Here is a 17757-nt window from a genome sequence, read left to right on the forward strand (position 1 = left end):
ATTCCATTACTCACTACACACAGCATCACAGTAAGAATATTATTGCAAAAAAGATAGGCATTTGGTTCAGGAAGACACTTGGAGTCATTAAAAACTGCATAATATCTTAATGTGGACAATCAGGTAGGCCTAGAGCATTATGAACCTCATTTTAGGAGACTCTTTTATGTTCTGGAACTTAATTCAATCAGGACAGTGTTATTCACAAACAGGAGAACCTGGAAGATCTCATCTGCAAAGAATTCCATCTTCCATGAGAGTAGCAAACATCTTTAGTGATCATATGGGTCCCATTTTTTTAGTCTAGTTCATTTTAATAATTGACAGATTGAATAAAACTATCTCCTTGACATATTTAAAAGAATCTTGTATGATTTTTGAAATACATATGGAATACATCTTTTTGAAAGTGCAGCTTTATGTAGGTATTTTGCTCTACTAATACAATTATTTATCACAATCAACAAATAATAAACACAGGGGGCCCAAAATTTCTACAAATTTTAGTCAAATGTTTTCCTTTAAAGTTATGGTCTGTTGTAGAATATTGTTTGTTAAAAGTTTTCCTGTTCCTTTTCAATGCTTTCTCAAGGATGTCTTCAATATATGCATAAATTATTCTTCTATTTTTTTAAGGATGGGAATGTAGGCATATGGGTTGGTGGATCTTGTTATTTTCTTGAGCATCTTTTTAAAAAATAATTGTGAAGGTGTGGAATCTGCACCCACTCCAATTAATCCAAAAAGACCCAGCCATCTGGATTGAATCAATCAGTCAATTTAAAAAAAGGGGTGTGAATAAGTTCTCTAACGACTTGAAAGAATCATGAAGGTTTTGGGTCACTGGATAAAGATAGATGATGACACAAAGGAAATATTTTTATGATTGAATGAAGATCAAATCATACCTTTGGACTACAAATAGACAGAAAGTTAGTTTGGAGTCAGTCAGTTGAATGAGAGATGACTCTAAATTTTGGAACTGAGGATTCCAGACTAATGAGAAAGAATCATTCTTAGGACGAAAACAAAATGTTTCTCTCTCTTTTCCTGCTTTACCATTGATACCATTGACTTAGTTACCAAAGAGACCAGAGTAATAGGAGACAATGAATCCAACAAGGAATAGAAAAAATCATGGGGATCAATAAGATGATTCCCTGAAGATTCAGTGATGGAACTGGCAAGTTTACAAGATTATGAAGTTGAAAGTTTTGAGGGACCCAAAGTTGCCATCAAGGTTGGTAGCAATGGCCATTGGCACTGGTAGCTAAGTTTCCAGAGCAGTAATGACTGATGGTAGCATCTCTATGGAATCTAAGAGAATAACTAAAAACAAATTGTATATATATCAAGGACACATAGCTTTAGGACGAAGGGTATGCTGGCCAACTCACTCAACCCTGGCAGAGGCCATTGTTAAACTTTTAGTGTAAATATTTATACATCAGAAATTGGCATTTGCTACAAATCAGAGCTTTATTTATTATTTTGTTAATTTTCTAGTCTTAAAAAAGTGCTACTAAACAGAATAAACTTAAAAGTGTGTTTTATGCTTCTCTCCCCCCAAATTGCCCAGTTGTTAAATATTTACCAGCATATCCCTGTGTTACCAGATAACATTGCTTGAACTCAACAACAGAAGACTCAGAATGTAGTCATCACCAGACTGGAATTCAGATGATTTTAGGCTGTTGTTGATGTTGATGACGATGATGATGATAATGATAGTAGACATTTATGTGGGGTTTTAATGTTAGAAGAATATCTATTATCTCATTGGAGTCTCATAACACCCCTCTTTAGGACCCTATAAGGAAATCAATGTTTGAATCCCAGTAGAGAAACACAGCTAAGGAAAACTTCATGAAATATCTGTGAAGTAAGAAAACATCTTTCAGTAACCAGAAGCTATACATTACCCCTTTGTCATACACACATCTTCGAGTATTTAGACTTGGTATGAGCATGTTCTTTTCAGGTACCTTATTATACAAGAGCCCCCAATTTGGAACAACTGTCCTTGCTATATTAGCTTAGTAAATTTTATTTTTAAATACTAAATAAATCTGGTTGATAATCCATGGGAATGTGGTAGGGACTTATCAGCATCACTATTAGAAATTCCCTAGATTCTCATGGTTTCCTCCAGATATTTGAGAGTAGTGGCCAGTTTCCTTTTAGGGACCTGAATCTTTATACAAATCATGGAGAGTTTCCCTGGAGAGGGTGTAATAATAATGAAGTTCATGATTCTTTCTTAGAATTTATTGTTAACTTGTCTCTCAGATATCTTGAGAACAACCCTTTTACCTTATCACAACTATGCTGTCTTTACTGTACTTTTTCTCTGAATATTAGGTGTGGTCTAGACATTCTCCTCTTATCCCTCGCCCCATTTTTGCAATTTGTTTGTTGTTTTCTTTCTATTCTCATTCTTATATACAATGAGAACTATCTTGCTAATTTAAGTGACTCACCAAATTACTGTGAATTTGGTCTTTCCTTGAAATTGTACTACTTATAATCTCTTCTCTTCTCTTTTCTTCTCTTCTCTTCTCTTCTCTCTCTCTCTCTCTCTCTCTCTCTCTCTCTCTCTCTCTCTCTCTCTCTCTCTCAACACACACACACACCATCCTTCTCAGTAAACCTTTAAATCAACTTGAAATTCAGTCTGCTGTTGCTTCCTCCCACCAGATTCCTATTATTAGGTAGTAATGAAATCTAATATTTCCTAAATGAGGAACTTTCTGGTCTCTTTTGGTCTTCTCTGTGTCACAATTTTTGTGTATCACTTTAAACATCTTTGGAAAGTATGATAATCTGTTCAAATGCCTGTTCATTTATTAATTTTCCAGTTTTTAGCACCAGTAGGAGTAGATACAGGGGCTGAACCTGTGATTTCACTGGTGAAAGGATCTGAAGTGAGGAATCTCTTCTACCAATTGAGGTTCACACTTACTTGAAACTTTTAGTCTTAGAGTTGTCAAGAGTACTGAGTAGTTAAGTGACTTGCCCAGCATCATATATCCAAATGTGTTTCAAAGACAGATTTGACCTTAGGTTTTCCTGGCTTTTTAGGGCCAATACAATATTCACACCATCAGTGGCGACTGTCAATATGCCAGCATAGTGCTCAATTACAAAACATAATGGATTTTCCATATAGAAGACAGATGCAAAACATTTATTCAGACACCAGAAAACTGAATCCCAACACCAAAAAGCCAAATCCATAATAGTAGCAAAAAAGTTAATACCTCACAGAACAGCATAGCACTCCTTTAACCTTCCCACTAACAAACATTTGCTTACAAGTCTAGCTATCTCCCTGGGTGCATCCTCTCCTTCCTCTGTCTCTAACTGCTCTGATTCCCACCTTCCTGTGGGCTCTGCTCCATCCTTCAGCAAACTCCTCTACCACAGGCTCCATGTGATTACATTCAACCTAGTAGGAGGCAGGGAAAATCTTCAAATTGCCACTACTAGACAGGCTTCAAGACACTATGTGACCCTACCTATTTTTCAGTATCCTCAGCTTGCTCGCTTATTTATTTATTTATTTATTTATTTATTTATTTAGTCATTCATTCATTCATTCATTTATTTGTTTGTTTATGTATGTATGTATGTATTTATTTATTTATGTGCTTGTTTATTTATTTATCTATCTATCCATTTATTTATTTATTTATTTATTCATTCATTCATTTATTTATTTATTTTTGTGAGCAATCAGGGTTAAGCAATTTGCTCAAGGTTACACGGCCAGTTATTTCTGGGTGTGGTGCTAAGTATCTGAGCCTGGATTTGATACCCAGGTCATCCCAACACTGGAGCCGGTGCTCTTACTCGCTGAGCCACCTGGCCGCCCCCCTCAGCTTATTTAAATAGGTCAAGATGGAACAGACTAAATTACAAATCATATTTTCATGCTCTTCTTATTCTTCTACGTTAGGTATTGATTTTATTTTTTGCTCTAATAACTCAATGGGATTACAATATCACTCAGACAACTTTTCAGAAATGACTTTCACATTAGCAACCAGTCATTCATTTTATATCAAAACAAAATAAATTTGATTTTCTGTGATGGTATCTAAGACTCAATAAGTCTAGCACAGAATCACTCTCTTATTGAATAAAGTGTTGCATGTAATAAAGGTATATATGTTTGAGGTTTTGAGTAGTTTATAAGACTTTCATCTATCTATCTCATTGATTATTCCTAAAACACATTTTCTAACTTTTTAAAAATTGTTTTTCCCTATGTGTACTTTCACACTGAAGCCACTGAGTATCTGAGGATATGCTCATTTAATTTGAATGTATTTATAAAGGATTCCATAAAATTTCTCAACCTCTTCATCCTCAGCAACAGATGTTGCTCCATAAGCTGAAATTATCTTCATGGTAAGCCTTTTTTTGCAAGTGCTTTTCAAGTGCACTTCAAAATAAGATAACCAAGTGTTCCATGAAATGATGGAAGTACAAGTAAATGAACTCCAATAACCTTTTTATTTACCACTTTAAGGAGGCTCTATAAACCCATCTCTCCATTTACCTGGATTCACTCTTTGTCTCCTGGTTTCATTTATAATGAAAATTTCAGGATTTATGGGAATCATTTTTTCTAGTAAGATGAATGTATTTGTTAGTCGTAACACAAAGATCTCACTTTTAAATGCGAAGAGTTATGCTAATGGTTATATAGACATAAGTACAGTTCATACATATATAGTCTTAAAACTGTTTCTCAACATTTGGCCTTTTTTTTATGGTCTAAAATAAATAAATAACTCACATTCATAAGGTGTTTTAAGAATTTCAAACTTCTTTTACAAGTAAGACGGTTACTTGAAAGGTCAGAGAAAAGACCATCTCTCTCACACAAACCTCATTAAATATCTGAAAAGGACCATAGAAAGACCCAAAAAAAAGTTTAAAAAAAGGAAATTGAAATAAATACATTCATCCAGTCCAAATCTACACACACACACACACACACACACACACACACACACTGCAGATCCTGAAAAATTCATTGCACATGGGAAACCAAAATGACTTCAGGTAAATGTGGAAATCTGGCAGAAATGGGAAAGAGAAGTCATACCAAAACCTACCAAGACCTCAAGTAAATGTAGACTTTGATAGAAGCGTATTAAAGATTCAGCCCAGAAAAAAGTACATGTTCTGGTTCAAAAAAAAGGTGGGGACAAGAGAAATGCCAGAGGAGCCAGCATATGCTCCAACAAATGAACTTGCTGTCAGGCAGTATTCTCAATGGGGTTGAGGATAGGGGGAGGGTGGAGAGATGTCAATAAGTCAACAGAAACTTTACTAATGGGAACTTAAAAAAAGCTAGCCCCACCAATAAGAACAGAGACAGGAAAGAGAACCACCCTTTACCAGTTGCTATTCAGGGACTTAGTGCCTTATGTTTCATTCCTCTGAGAACTGGAATCTATAGTAAACGTTAAGACCAACTCATTGCCTGGGGTTGTACAGGAAAACATAGCATCTATTACACTCCAACAGGGTCTGTTAGGAAAACAACAAGAGATATAACCAACTCCAATTGTGCAAGGAGATTAAAAATGGGTGGAGAACAGACCCCAGAGAGGATCATTGGGAAATAGCAATGGAAGCCAGGGTTTGAGGTAGAGGGTTGTGCCTAATATTAGCCATTTTTTCCTTAGTTGCAGCAACAACAGCTGCAGCATCAGTCAGGTTACAGAAGGGGCAATACCAAACAAAACACATAGAAAGCAATTAGTAAATGCTTGTTGATTAATTCTCTTTTCTTGTTATTCTCTATGTCTGTTAAATGACTAAAGATACAGATTACTTTTCTAATATTTCTAGTGTTATGTTCATTTTTCCCCCCTGAAATATATTTTCCAACATATTTTTCACTGTCCTCTATGCCCACTTTCCCACTGAAAGCAGAGAGGATGAGGTATTGATTTAATTTGAAGGACTATTTGAAGGACAATATTCTGCAACAGATGTTCACTTAATATGCTACAATTATTTTCATAGTATTTTATTTTTTTTCTACTCCACATTATCCAAATCTACCAACTTCTTCATTTGCATCTCTAAAGAGAACATGTGGACTATCATTCGATTTTGTAGTTTAGTGTTGGCTCTTCAGGGTCCTATATGTCATCTTATGACCATGCTGGGGATCTAAGAACTGCTGGGTATTAACTGTCCTGATCTTAATGCTGCTATGACAGTGTATGTCATTGAGTTTGTCACTATGATTGCTGCTGGCCTTTGTTGCTCCCCAGGGTTTCCAAAGTCCCCACCCTCAGGCATTCCAACAAAGCTGGGATTTTCTCAAGGTTAGCTCTCTGCTCCTGCTGCCCCTGGACACAGAGTCATCTCTAACTATGTTGAAACTCACTTGGAATAACCCCTTTTCTGTTACCCTGGGACTTTAGCCTGATTTTTTTTTTCAGTTCTGGGGCTGAAGTTGCCTATGAGAGTTTCTTACTGATATTCTTGATCATTATTCAGTCTGGTGTATACCTCAGGGTTTTTCTGGATTATGAATATGGGAGCTGGACAATTTTTCTTCCATTCAAGCTGCCATCTTGGCAGAAAGTACAAACTTTTTTGATTTTTACCCTCTTCCGCCACCTTTCCTTCACCTTCTGCCAATAGAGATTTTGGTTTGATTTTAAAACTTTAGAAATTAAAGCTGTCTTAAAGTGGAACAGATTGCTTTGGGAGGTAGTAGGTACCTTCTCATTGGAAGCTTTCAAGTAAGCTGAGAGACCATTTGTTGGGAAAATATTAAAGGAGATTCTTATAAAGATATAGATTGGACACTACATAATCTTGGTAAACCTTTTCACCTCTGGGATTCTTTGATCTGGGGAGAAAGCCACATAGAATTGAGGGCCATTTTATATTTTTTTATCTGTTATATGAATTGCCATAGCCAAATAATTTATTGCTTAGCAATTTTTGGTGATGAATCTCTCTAAATTTAGATAAGTAGCTCCTTTAGGATGAGACGTTGTTTGTCACCAGAACCATAATTAGAACCTTTTGTGTCTTAATAGAATATACCAGAGATTACATTTTATTGTTTTGTCCTTTTAGAGGCTAGTGTCCCATTCATCTTACCATGGAGAATCTATATGAGAGTTTTATGGAAGGCTTGGTATGTATAAATTATGAAATAAAATAATATAACATAACATTAGAGTGAGGGGCAATTTGAAAATATTTCCTTTATTTGAAAAGTATTTAAAATGATCGTTATAGCAATATCTCATGTTATTTTTAAACTGAGAACTTTACTAAAGTTCTGATTCATCAATACTTGAATCCTATAAATGGTTTACAAAATATGTTACTAGTGATTATCTTTGATAATAAACATTTATATTATTAAATGTGTTAAATTCTTCATAGACAACAAACATGAAAACATATGAAAGATTTATTTAGATATTGCTTAAAAATGGATATTTTGACTGTACATCAATACTGAGTAAAAATTAAAACTTTAAAAACAAGTATCTCACTCACCTCTGTTGATCATAGATTACTTCTTTTCAATGGATGGAGAAAATAGAGTTTGAGTTCCAATCCAATCCCTATGCTACCAATAAACTGGGCAGGGGCCATAAAGCAAGAAACAAAATATTTAACTGTAGTAGAATGGGAAGGAAAATCAAGGGGCATTCATTCAGAAGGATCATTGTCAATCCCCATACATAAATGGCCATCACTCCCACAGCTCACATGGGTGAAGTGGGGGGTGGGGGGGAGTCACGAAATTCCCAGAAATTCCCAGAAAACTCATGCTCAGAGACAAGGAAGGACTTCCTTCCATCTGCCTTGTATCACATCATAGAATATCTATACTCCTAGACTTCTAATTGTCCATCTCAGTTGCTGTCAGATCTAACTGCTGCAATTCCTTAACATGATCCCAGAGTTCTCTTACCAGTACTACTGCATAATCATTTTTGTACTTCCTTTTCCTACCACTCCTTACCTCTAAGCTACCTTTCTTTATTTTTTGTAGTACACTGCTGAAAATCTTCCCTCTTCTTTTTCAGGGAAAAGTCATCAGCCTTTTAGGATAAGATTACTAGAGTCAACATGCCTTGGGGACAGTTAACAGCCTTATTGTTAATATGCCTCACAGTTACTTGAAAGAAGTACACCAGAAGTTTATTATTTACAGACTCTCCCTTCTCATTGGAAGCCCCACAAACTTGACTATTAGCTGAGCTAAAACAAGTATATTACTTTCAACACTTTATTTTTTTTTTTGCTTTTTTGGAGAGGGGAAGGTAGGGTAATTAGGGTTAAGTGACTTGCCCAAGGTCACACAGCTAGTTTTTGTGTTGTGTCTGAGGCCAGATTTGAACGCAGGTCCTCCTGACTCCAGGGCTGGTGCTCTATTGACTGTGCCAACTAGCCGCCCCTACTTTCAACTCTTTACTCTCTTGAAGGAATGAAAAAATATATCACTACTGATGAGGTATGGGCTCTGGGAGTCCCCTCCAGCTCTCCTTGAGTCCTTGAGGTACAGGCCCTGGGAACCTCCCTTGGATTCTTAATTAAATTGCTCATTTGATGAGGCTTTTGCATGAGGCATAAGCCTTACCTTGTGGCTGGATCCAGACCACTAGCCTAGTTACTAACTGCTAACTACCAGCCTAGTTACTAGCCTAGCCCTCTATTGTTCCTCTAACTCCCACTCTTTTTTTTTTAAGCAATTGGGGTTAAGTAACTTGCTCAAGGTTACACGGCCAGTTATTTCTGGGTGTGGTGCTGAGTATCTGAGCCCGGATTTGATCCAGGTCATCCCGACACTGGAGCCGGTGCTCTTACTCGCTGAGCCACCTGGCCGCTCCTAAGCAATTGGGGTTAAGTAACTTGCTCAAGGTTACACGGCCAGGTGTTTCTGGGTGGGTGCTAAGTGTCTGAGCCCAGGATTCGATCTCCAGGTCTTCTCAACACTGGAGCCAGTGCTCTTCCTGGCTGTGCTACCTGGCCGCCCCATCTAACTCCCACTCCTAATCACTCATTGACCTCATTAACTTCTCCTGAAGATCCTCCGCAAACTCCTCCTCTAGACCTAGATTCCTGGATCCCCAGAATCCCCTAGATTCTTCCCACAACCTTCACATATAAGACCCCATCTCACACAATGTGGTGTGAGAGCACCATAGAAGAGTGAGAGGACCATAGAATGCCATAGAATAGTGAGAGCACCATAGAATGACCTAGCACAGACTTAGTCTGTGTCTAATACAAGCGAACTTTTAATAAATGTTACTTTTCTTTGGCTGAGAAGACTTGAGTCGAATTCATTCAGCAGAACCTGGAGTGTTGGTATTTTGGGGTCTCCAGAGAAATCCCAACCATCTTAGTGGTTAACCTCTTCAACTACCACCATCACCACCCAACTTCCCAATGGTTATCTCTCCTCTCCATCCTTAGTCTTTCATGATCAAGGGAAAAGCTTATATCACTATGTTTAATTCACTCTGAGTACAGAAATTATATCTCACCTCTGTAGTAACTAGCACCTAGGATGTAGTTTGTCTTGATGCTACAATAAGCCATAAAAAGGCACTAGTAACTTTGGGTAGAAGAGGTACAAACTGGAAGATTCTAACAGAAAAGTCCTTGCTCTTTTATCCAACCCATCAATGAATCTGAAGAAATAATTTCAATCTTAAACAGCTATAAGAAAACCAGAAGAAAACAGGGTTAAGTAGAAGAAACAAAAGAAAAGAAATGCTCTGGATGTTAACAAGTATGTCTCTCCTTAGAACATTATTAAGTTACCAACAACTTGAATCCAATTATCTTGATCTCTTTCTAAGTGTATTTTTATGCATATAACTGCTTTGACCATTTTGACTGAATTGGCAAGTTGAGTGGCCAATTCTTTGATTACCTACCAATCATTTCAATCAATAATCACTTATAAACATAATCTAACACTATGATTGTCCCTCAGACATCTAGTGTGATACAGTGCAATGTGATATATTTATAAATTTTCTGTTATATTTATAAATATATTATGATGGAGAGTGATTTTTTTTCTACTAAAGTTTCATTTCAGCTTTAAATATTGCTCTGTTAAAATATTTTCCATGACATCTTCTTTAGAATAAATTTTAAAATTCCTCAGCCTGGGTGGGGGGCTGGGGAACAGTAAATAGAGCACCAGTCCTGAAGTCAGGAGGACCTGAGTTCAAATCCAGTCTCAGACACTTAACCCTTACTAGCCCAGTGACCTTGGGCAAGTCATTTTGAGGAGGGATGGCTCACAATAGGCTCAGCAGGAACTCTGATCTTATCTAAGACCAGAAAGCCTTCGATTCAGTCTTGAAAGAATTCAGTACGCCCAAGAAAACTTGGAGTCAGAGTTGTAAAAGTTTACTTTATGCTTTACAGCAGGCAAGAGTCCTTTTGGGGACCTGCAACCTCAAAGTGGTAGAATTAAGATTTTTATAGGATAATCCATAGTACCGTGTTTCCCCGATAATAAGACCTATCCCAAAAATAAGCCCTCCCCTTACTGTGTAAGATTCCTCTAAAATAAGCCCTCCCCTGAAAATAAGCCCTATTGAGATTGCTACTGTAGTGAAGGTGATCCCCTGCGCTACACGCTACATTACGGTACCCTCTGTATGCACTGTCCCCCCCCCACCCGGTGAAACGCACGCCGCGCTCAGAGCTGCATCCAATCAGAGCTGCAGCACTGAGCGCGTCATCCTGTTCTTCCCCAGTGATTTACTTGCTGGCACCATTGAGAGCAGTGCTGCGGAGGAGAACTGAGGCAGGACAACATAAAAACCCGGTATGTAAGCGGGAGTGAGGGGGCATGATGGAGGATAAAAAGGGCATGATGGAGGAAAAAAGAAGAACTCAGGGGGCATGATGGAGTGAAAAGAAGGACTGATGGTCATAATTTTATTATTCTGTCTGTTTTGACCCCCAGACATGAGTACAAAAAGGAAGAGCTACCGTATACTGTTGAGCATAAGAAAGCAATTATAGAGGAGTCACATGGCAAGAATCTTGCAGTTTTCTGTAAAGAAAAACTTTTGGATCTTCGAATGGTCAGAAAATGGAGAGCAGATTATAATAACCTCAATCAACAGGTGGATGAGGGAAAAGGGAAAAAGCGCAGGTCTGGATCAGGTCGGCAGCCCTTATATCCTGACTTGGAGATCCTCGTTGGTGAATGGATTGCTGACAGGAGAGCAAAGGCCTTGGTTGTGCGCAGGGCTAATATTCAAGCATTTGCCCTTTCAATGGCACCAGAGTTTGAAATGGTCTCAGAAGGATTCAAAGCATCACAACACTGGTTGGATGGTTTCCTTCAATGGTATGAACTGTCCCTAAGAAGATCAACAACACTGTTTAAGCTGGAAGATGCTGAAGTTATTAAACGTGCACTTGCATTCAAGTCCTTTATTGATGGTATCGACATTTCCAAATACCAAACCTGCAATATGATTGCTATGGATGAAACTGCAGTGTTTATGGGACAAGGATCTCAAACAACAATTCCTCACAGGGGTGCAATGTCAATCTACATTCCCACCACTGGCTATGAAAGTGCATGGGTCACCTGTGTTTTGGCAATTCATTTGGATGGAAAGAAAGCCATACCTCTAATCATCAGTAAGGGCAAGAAAGATAAGATTGAATGTGTATCTGGCATTTACTTTCTTGAAACCGAAAAAGCCTGGTGTACACAAGCCGTTATAAGAAAGTGGGTTGATTTAATGCTGCCACTTGTTATGCAACATAACCAAAGAGGTCTGATAGTCTGGGATTCAGCCAGCACTCACCCTGCTAAAGAAATGAAGAACTTCCTTGCAGAGAGAAGAATAGATCAAGTAATGATTCCTGCAGGAATGACTGCCTATCTCCAGACCCTTGATATTGAAATAAACAAGCCATTCAAGGACCATTTGCACATGGAAGTCAATGACTACATTGAAAATAGAATGGAAAGAAATCAGCGTGGAAACTTTGTGAAGCCCTGTCTGCAAGAAGTCGTGACTTGGGTAAAGAAGTCATGGGATAAAATTACTGACAGCTGTGTCACCAAGGCACTACGAGCAGGTTACCTGGACAAGACATATTCATTTAAAGAGAGCTATATTGCTGGGCATGACAGATTGGGTACACTTCTTCTGAAGGAAATGGAGGCGCAAGACATCCGGGACGGAATTCAGGGTATGGACACTTATGACGATGTTGTTGAAGAAGATGACATGATCATTATTGAATAAAGGTACATTTTTTTTGTTCACATTTACCTGTTTATTAAAATTGCTGTCAATGTTCATTAAAATAAGCCCTCCCCTGAAAATAAGCCCTCTGGTGTTTTTCTGTCCAAAAAAATTAATAAGACAGTGTCTTATTATCGGGGAAACATGGTAGAACCCATGCCAATTATGCTAACTAGGTGATTAAGGGTGGGATTAGGGAGGAGTTAAGGTGGGGCCAGTGTTTAAAGAAACATGCATTTTTAATGTAATTGCCCAGTTGTGTTGCCCATGATTCACTGGGGAAAAGCTCAAGGAGGGACTACCTGGAGGTCTGGTTTTAGGCTTGAAACGTCACTAAGTCAGCTATCGGTCAAGGGCTGACTGAGAAGTGCTCGGTCTGCCACCCATCAGTGTCATGTTTGACAAGGTTGAAGTCTGGGAACCAAGGCTCTTAAGGAGTTAACCCCGAGATAGGGTCCTGAAGGATTCATTGAGGCAGCCAAGGAGTCAACCTACAGATAGGGTACTGAAGGATTCATGGGGACAGTGAGACACTATACAAGGGGGAGATAATAGTTGCCTAAGCTGGAATGTTTATGGATACTTTTGTGAAGGATTCATAGGACTAGCTTGTTACTGTTCCAGCTGAGATAAACAATTCATGAGTTGTTGCTGGGCAGAGTTAATGCTCTGAAGCTAAAGGGGTGGGGGGGATGGAATGTGATTTTACAAACTGATGTTACAAACATAGATCCCAAGCACCCCACCATTACTGATGTTACAAATTGGTATTACAAATTGAGTTTACAAATTGATTTTACAAATATAGAACCCAAGCACCCCATCAACTTAACACCAATTGTTCTGCCTTCCCTCCTCCAAAAAGCAAAAACAAACAAACAGCAACAAAATCTCTTCAGGCTGGTATTTAAAATTCTCTGTGGTCTGTTAAGGGTATAGTGGTAGAGCACCAGGCCTAAAGTCAAGAAATTTCATCCTCCTGAGTTCAAATCTGTCCTCAGACACATACTACCTACCCTGGATAAGTCACTTAACCCTATTTGCCTCAGTTCCTCATCTGTAAAATGAGCTGAAGAAGGAAATAGCAAACCATCCCATTGTCTTTGCCAGGAAAAGTCCGACTGGGCTCACAAAGAGTGAGTCATATACTAATGAAACAACTGAACAACAGTCTGTCTTTCACCTCCATTCCCAGACATATTTCATATTATTCCTTCTCTCTGTCTTTTAACTAAAATAATTTACTAGCTATTCTCTGAATTCCATGTCCCATCTCCTGACTTTGCCCATGCTATCTCCTTGTCTAGATTACTTGACAGTCTCTCAGAAAGTTGTTTTAAAATTGACATTTCTTACATGTATCTTATGTGTACCCCTCACTGTCAAAACAATGTATGATTACTGAAGGCAGAGAGGGTTTTTATTTTCTTTCTATACTTAACAATTTCCTTCCACAAAGTACCACAAAATAGGCATTTAAAGTTTATTAAAAATGAATGGATTCTGTATTTTTAAAGTATTCTAACATACCCAAATATTCTAATATATATTTCAATATTCAATTTATTCCAATGCCTACATGTATATTGGAATATGATATCTTAGAGGGGGTTGCTTTGAAATGAAAAATTAGCATTAATATCAAATAGTTATTACCCCATTCCTCAGAATGTAGTTTTTATTTGTTTGTTTTATTTTTTGCTTGTATGTTTTATTTTTTATCAATAGCTTTGGCTGAATCAAAACACAGTTAGAAAATAGTCAAAAGAATACTATTAAGTTGAAGACAGAAAATGGCAAATGAACAAATTTCATTTCCTATACCAGCATTCTAAGGACATTAGGTAGGTAGTCTTTAGAAAGCAAATTTCTCAAATCTGTAGCCATATCTTGAATTTGGAATTTTAATGATTATGAATGCGTCAATTATACATACAGAGTTTTCTTATTTTACACTGGTCATACTATTTTCTTTTCTGGGATGGTACCTCCTGGAAAGGTACCTAACTCAAGAAAAAACCTCTTTCCTGCTCCTCAATACCACCTTTTCAGTGAGTTTGGTCAGTTGAATTACTGCTGGTCCCAGGGCTGCCTTCCTCTCCCTTGATTTATGACCATTTTCTCATGATAAAAACATCATTTTTTGGCAATCTATCTCTTCCATAAGCCAGATTTGAAAAGAATCCAACAAATTAAAAGAACGCATTCATTTGATCTAGCCTATAAACAAATAGAATTTGTTGTTGTTGTGTTAAACCACAGGGCCATTTCCCTTGTGACTAGAAGAGGTTGCTGGCTTCATATTTCGTGGTAATGAACATTTGAATTTAACAATCAAGAGAGTCGCCCAAATCACTTGACTCCACTCCATTGCCTGCCACTATCATGAAAGCCTTATTTTCAGTGCAATTAGATCCAACCACTAAATACAAAAATGGAACATCTGAAGTGGTTGTGTATAAAAGAACTCCTTGTCAATGGCTTAAAATTTATTCTTTTTTTGTTTTTTTGAGCACAATTTCCAACTGGCTTAATTTAACAAAAAATCAAGCTGTCCTCAACTTATATTTCATAAACATATCTTACACATAACAAAAGCTGTTACCAGATACAGAAAGCTCTAGAAACTGTCATTTTTGTCATCTCCAATATTAAAATAAAACACTCAATTAGTAACTGAGCAACACTGAAATTAACTTGAGGTTATTTGGTCTCAGGAACAGTATGAACTTAGATATGAATATAACTCTTGCCCCTAAATTAACAAAGTAATTTGGTAATACAGAAAGTAAGCACATGGGTTTCTTTTTTTTTTTTCCCCAAGCTTGGAGATGGGGGAGTTTTATCTTTGTCCCACAGGCTTAAAAAACAATAGGGTTTAAACTTCCATTCACGGTCATTTAATTCATTTTCTCATCTTTTTCAAAGAATAGGAGAGAGGCAATGAGGCCTTATTGCCTCAATGACTGCTTAGAGAAACAAGGTCAATAAGAATTAACCAGGATTTGTCACTGACATTCCCACTCCACCAAGATGCTATCTAATAATGTTTTTATTGTAGATTGTCAAGTGTATGCTGTTTTTCAAAGATTCCCACTATGTTCATGTATATGTATATGTGTATACATAAACATAAATATATATGCATGTATGTCTCTGTATGTGTGCATGTATGTATAATGCCAATGCAATATTCACAGGGCTGATGGCCACTGTAAATATGCTGACATAGTGTTCAATCACAAAATATAACAGATACTCCATATAGAAGACAGAAGAAAAACAATTATTCAGACACCAGAAATTCAAATCCCAAAACCAATAAGCCAATTCCATTATAGTAGGAAAGAATTTAATAAGCCATAATAGCACAGAGCCACAACATCTTTTAGTCTTCCCACAAACCAAAATTTACTCACAAGCCTAACTGTCTCTCTGGGGTGTGTCCTCTCTCTTCCACTGTCTAGCTGCTCTGACGGGAAAGCTTGCTAGCTGGAAAGCTTCCTGTGAGGTCCTGTCCACCCTTCAACAAACTCTTCCCACCACAGGCTCCATGTGATTACATTCAGCCTATTAGGGGGAAGGATATATCTTCAAGTTGGGGAAGATCTTCAAATTCCCATTCCATTACAGCATGTGTGGTGTATGAGGTGTCCAAGGAGGACTATCATCTCTGATGTGAGAGTTTTCTGAGCCCTTTTCAGGGTTGCCCATTCAACTTTGGTATCCACCTGGCACTCAGTTCTAACCTGTGGCTACCTTTTCAGTAGATGGACTAAACCAAGTTGAGGGTAACCAGCAGGCCTCAAACCCATCAGTGAGTTAGGGGGATGCCTACTCCAAGCATGTGAAGACTTCCCAATGGTAGGTGTAGATGTTTTTTCGGTGAATGTGGCCGAAGTCAAGGTCATTCCCTTCATTACAGACTATCACCAGTCAATTTGACTTTCTCTTGCCACTGAATTTTGATGACACTGGAAAGAGAGAGTAAGGCTGATAACTTTTGCACTTCTGCCTCAATGAAATTCAATTCATGTAAGAATTAAGACATCATTGAGTGATGATATTAGTTCCTTAAAAAAAAAAAAAACCTACTGAGATGACAATGGGAAACTTTATGTTCTTCCAAGTTTCTGTAAGGCAAAGGCTCAGATTGCAGGGAAGAACATGGACAAACAGTACCTGCCTGTTGCAGGGCTGGCTGAATTTTGCAAGGCCTCAATAGAGTTGGCCCTATGTGAAAATAACAAAGTTTTGAAAAGCAAATGATGTGTCACCATACAGACAATTTCTGGAACTGGAGCGTTGAGAGTGGGAGCCAGTTTTCTTCAACGGTTCTTCAAATTCAGTTGGGATGTCTATCTTCCAAAACCATCCTGGGGAAATCACACCCCCATCTTCAGGGATGCTGGCATGCAGCTGAATGGCTATCACTACTACAACCCCAAGGCTCTGAATTCACCAGAATCTTGGCAAAGTGTTATCCTTCTGCATTCCTGTACTCACAACTCCAATGGAGTCAATCCTCATCCTGAACAGTGGAAAGAAATAGCATCCTTGATAAAGCAAAGGAAACTCTTTGCCTTTTTTTTGACATGGCATACCAGTATTTTGCCAGTGGAGATGGTGACAAGGATGCCTGGGCTGTTTGCCACTTCATTGATCAGGGCATTAATGTCTCTTTCTGTCAGTCATATGCCAAGAACATGGGCTTGTATGGTGAATGTGTGGGATCCTTTACCATGATTTGTAAAGGTATTGATGAAGCCAAAAGGGTAGAATCCCAGTTGAAAATCCTAATTCATCCCATGTATTCCAACCCCCCCTCTCAATGGGGCCCAGATCCTGAATAGTCCTGATCTGAGGAGTCAGTGTTTGCAGGAGATCAAAGGCATGGCAGATTGTATCATTAGCATGTGTACTCATCTGATTTTGAACCTCAAAAAAGAGGGCTTCTCCCACAATTGGCAGCACATCACTGACCAGATTGGCATGTTTTGTTTCACAAACCTGAAACCTGAGCAGGTAGAATGGCTGACCAAGGAATTCTCCATCTATATGACAAAAGATGGCTGTAGCAGGGGTCATTTCGGGCAATGTAAGATACCTTATCCATGCCATTCACCAAGTCAACAAATAACTCTCCCTGGTGAGATGGAGCAGAGATGACCTTCCCACTTGCAGACTCTGCTATTTGAGATTCAGAGAGATGATTGAGCTGGCAAAGATAGGAGTGGTGTGAGAATTCCTTTCAACCACAATGCTTAATGCTCAGCCATTGAAAGTATCTCAGAACAAGACCTGTGAGTAGGCTAAAGGCATCTGAAACTAGTGTTTGGTGCTTTGTGGGTCTAACCCAAACTCCCCATCCCATCCTCCACAACTTTTCCAAAAAATTTTATGTTTACAGAAACTCTACCAAAAAAACAGAATTTCTCTCCCTTTCCTCTTCCCC

General features: G+C 38.2%; 1 pseudogene; it reads left to right on the plus strand.

The window, feature by feature from the left end:
* LOC138163960 (aspartate aminotransferase, mitochondrial-like) overlaps positions 1-17442 on the plus strand; it is a 116810-nt pseudogene extending 99368 nt beyond the window's left edge.
* Positions 17443-17757: the final 315 nt, after the last annotated feature.

The sequence above is a fragment of the Petaurus breviceps genome, unplaced genomic scaffold (assembly GCF_028583685.1).
Source record: "Petaurus breviceps papuanus isolate PSGF00001 unplaced genomic scaffold, PetGlider_PUasm1.0 189, whole genome shotgun sequence".
Lineage (NCBI taxonomy): Eukaryota > Metazoa > Chordata > Mammalia > Diprotodontia > Petauridae > Petaurus > Petaurus breviceps.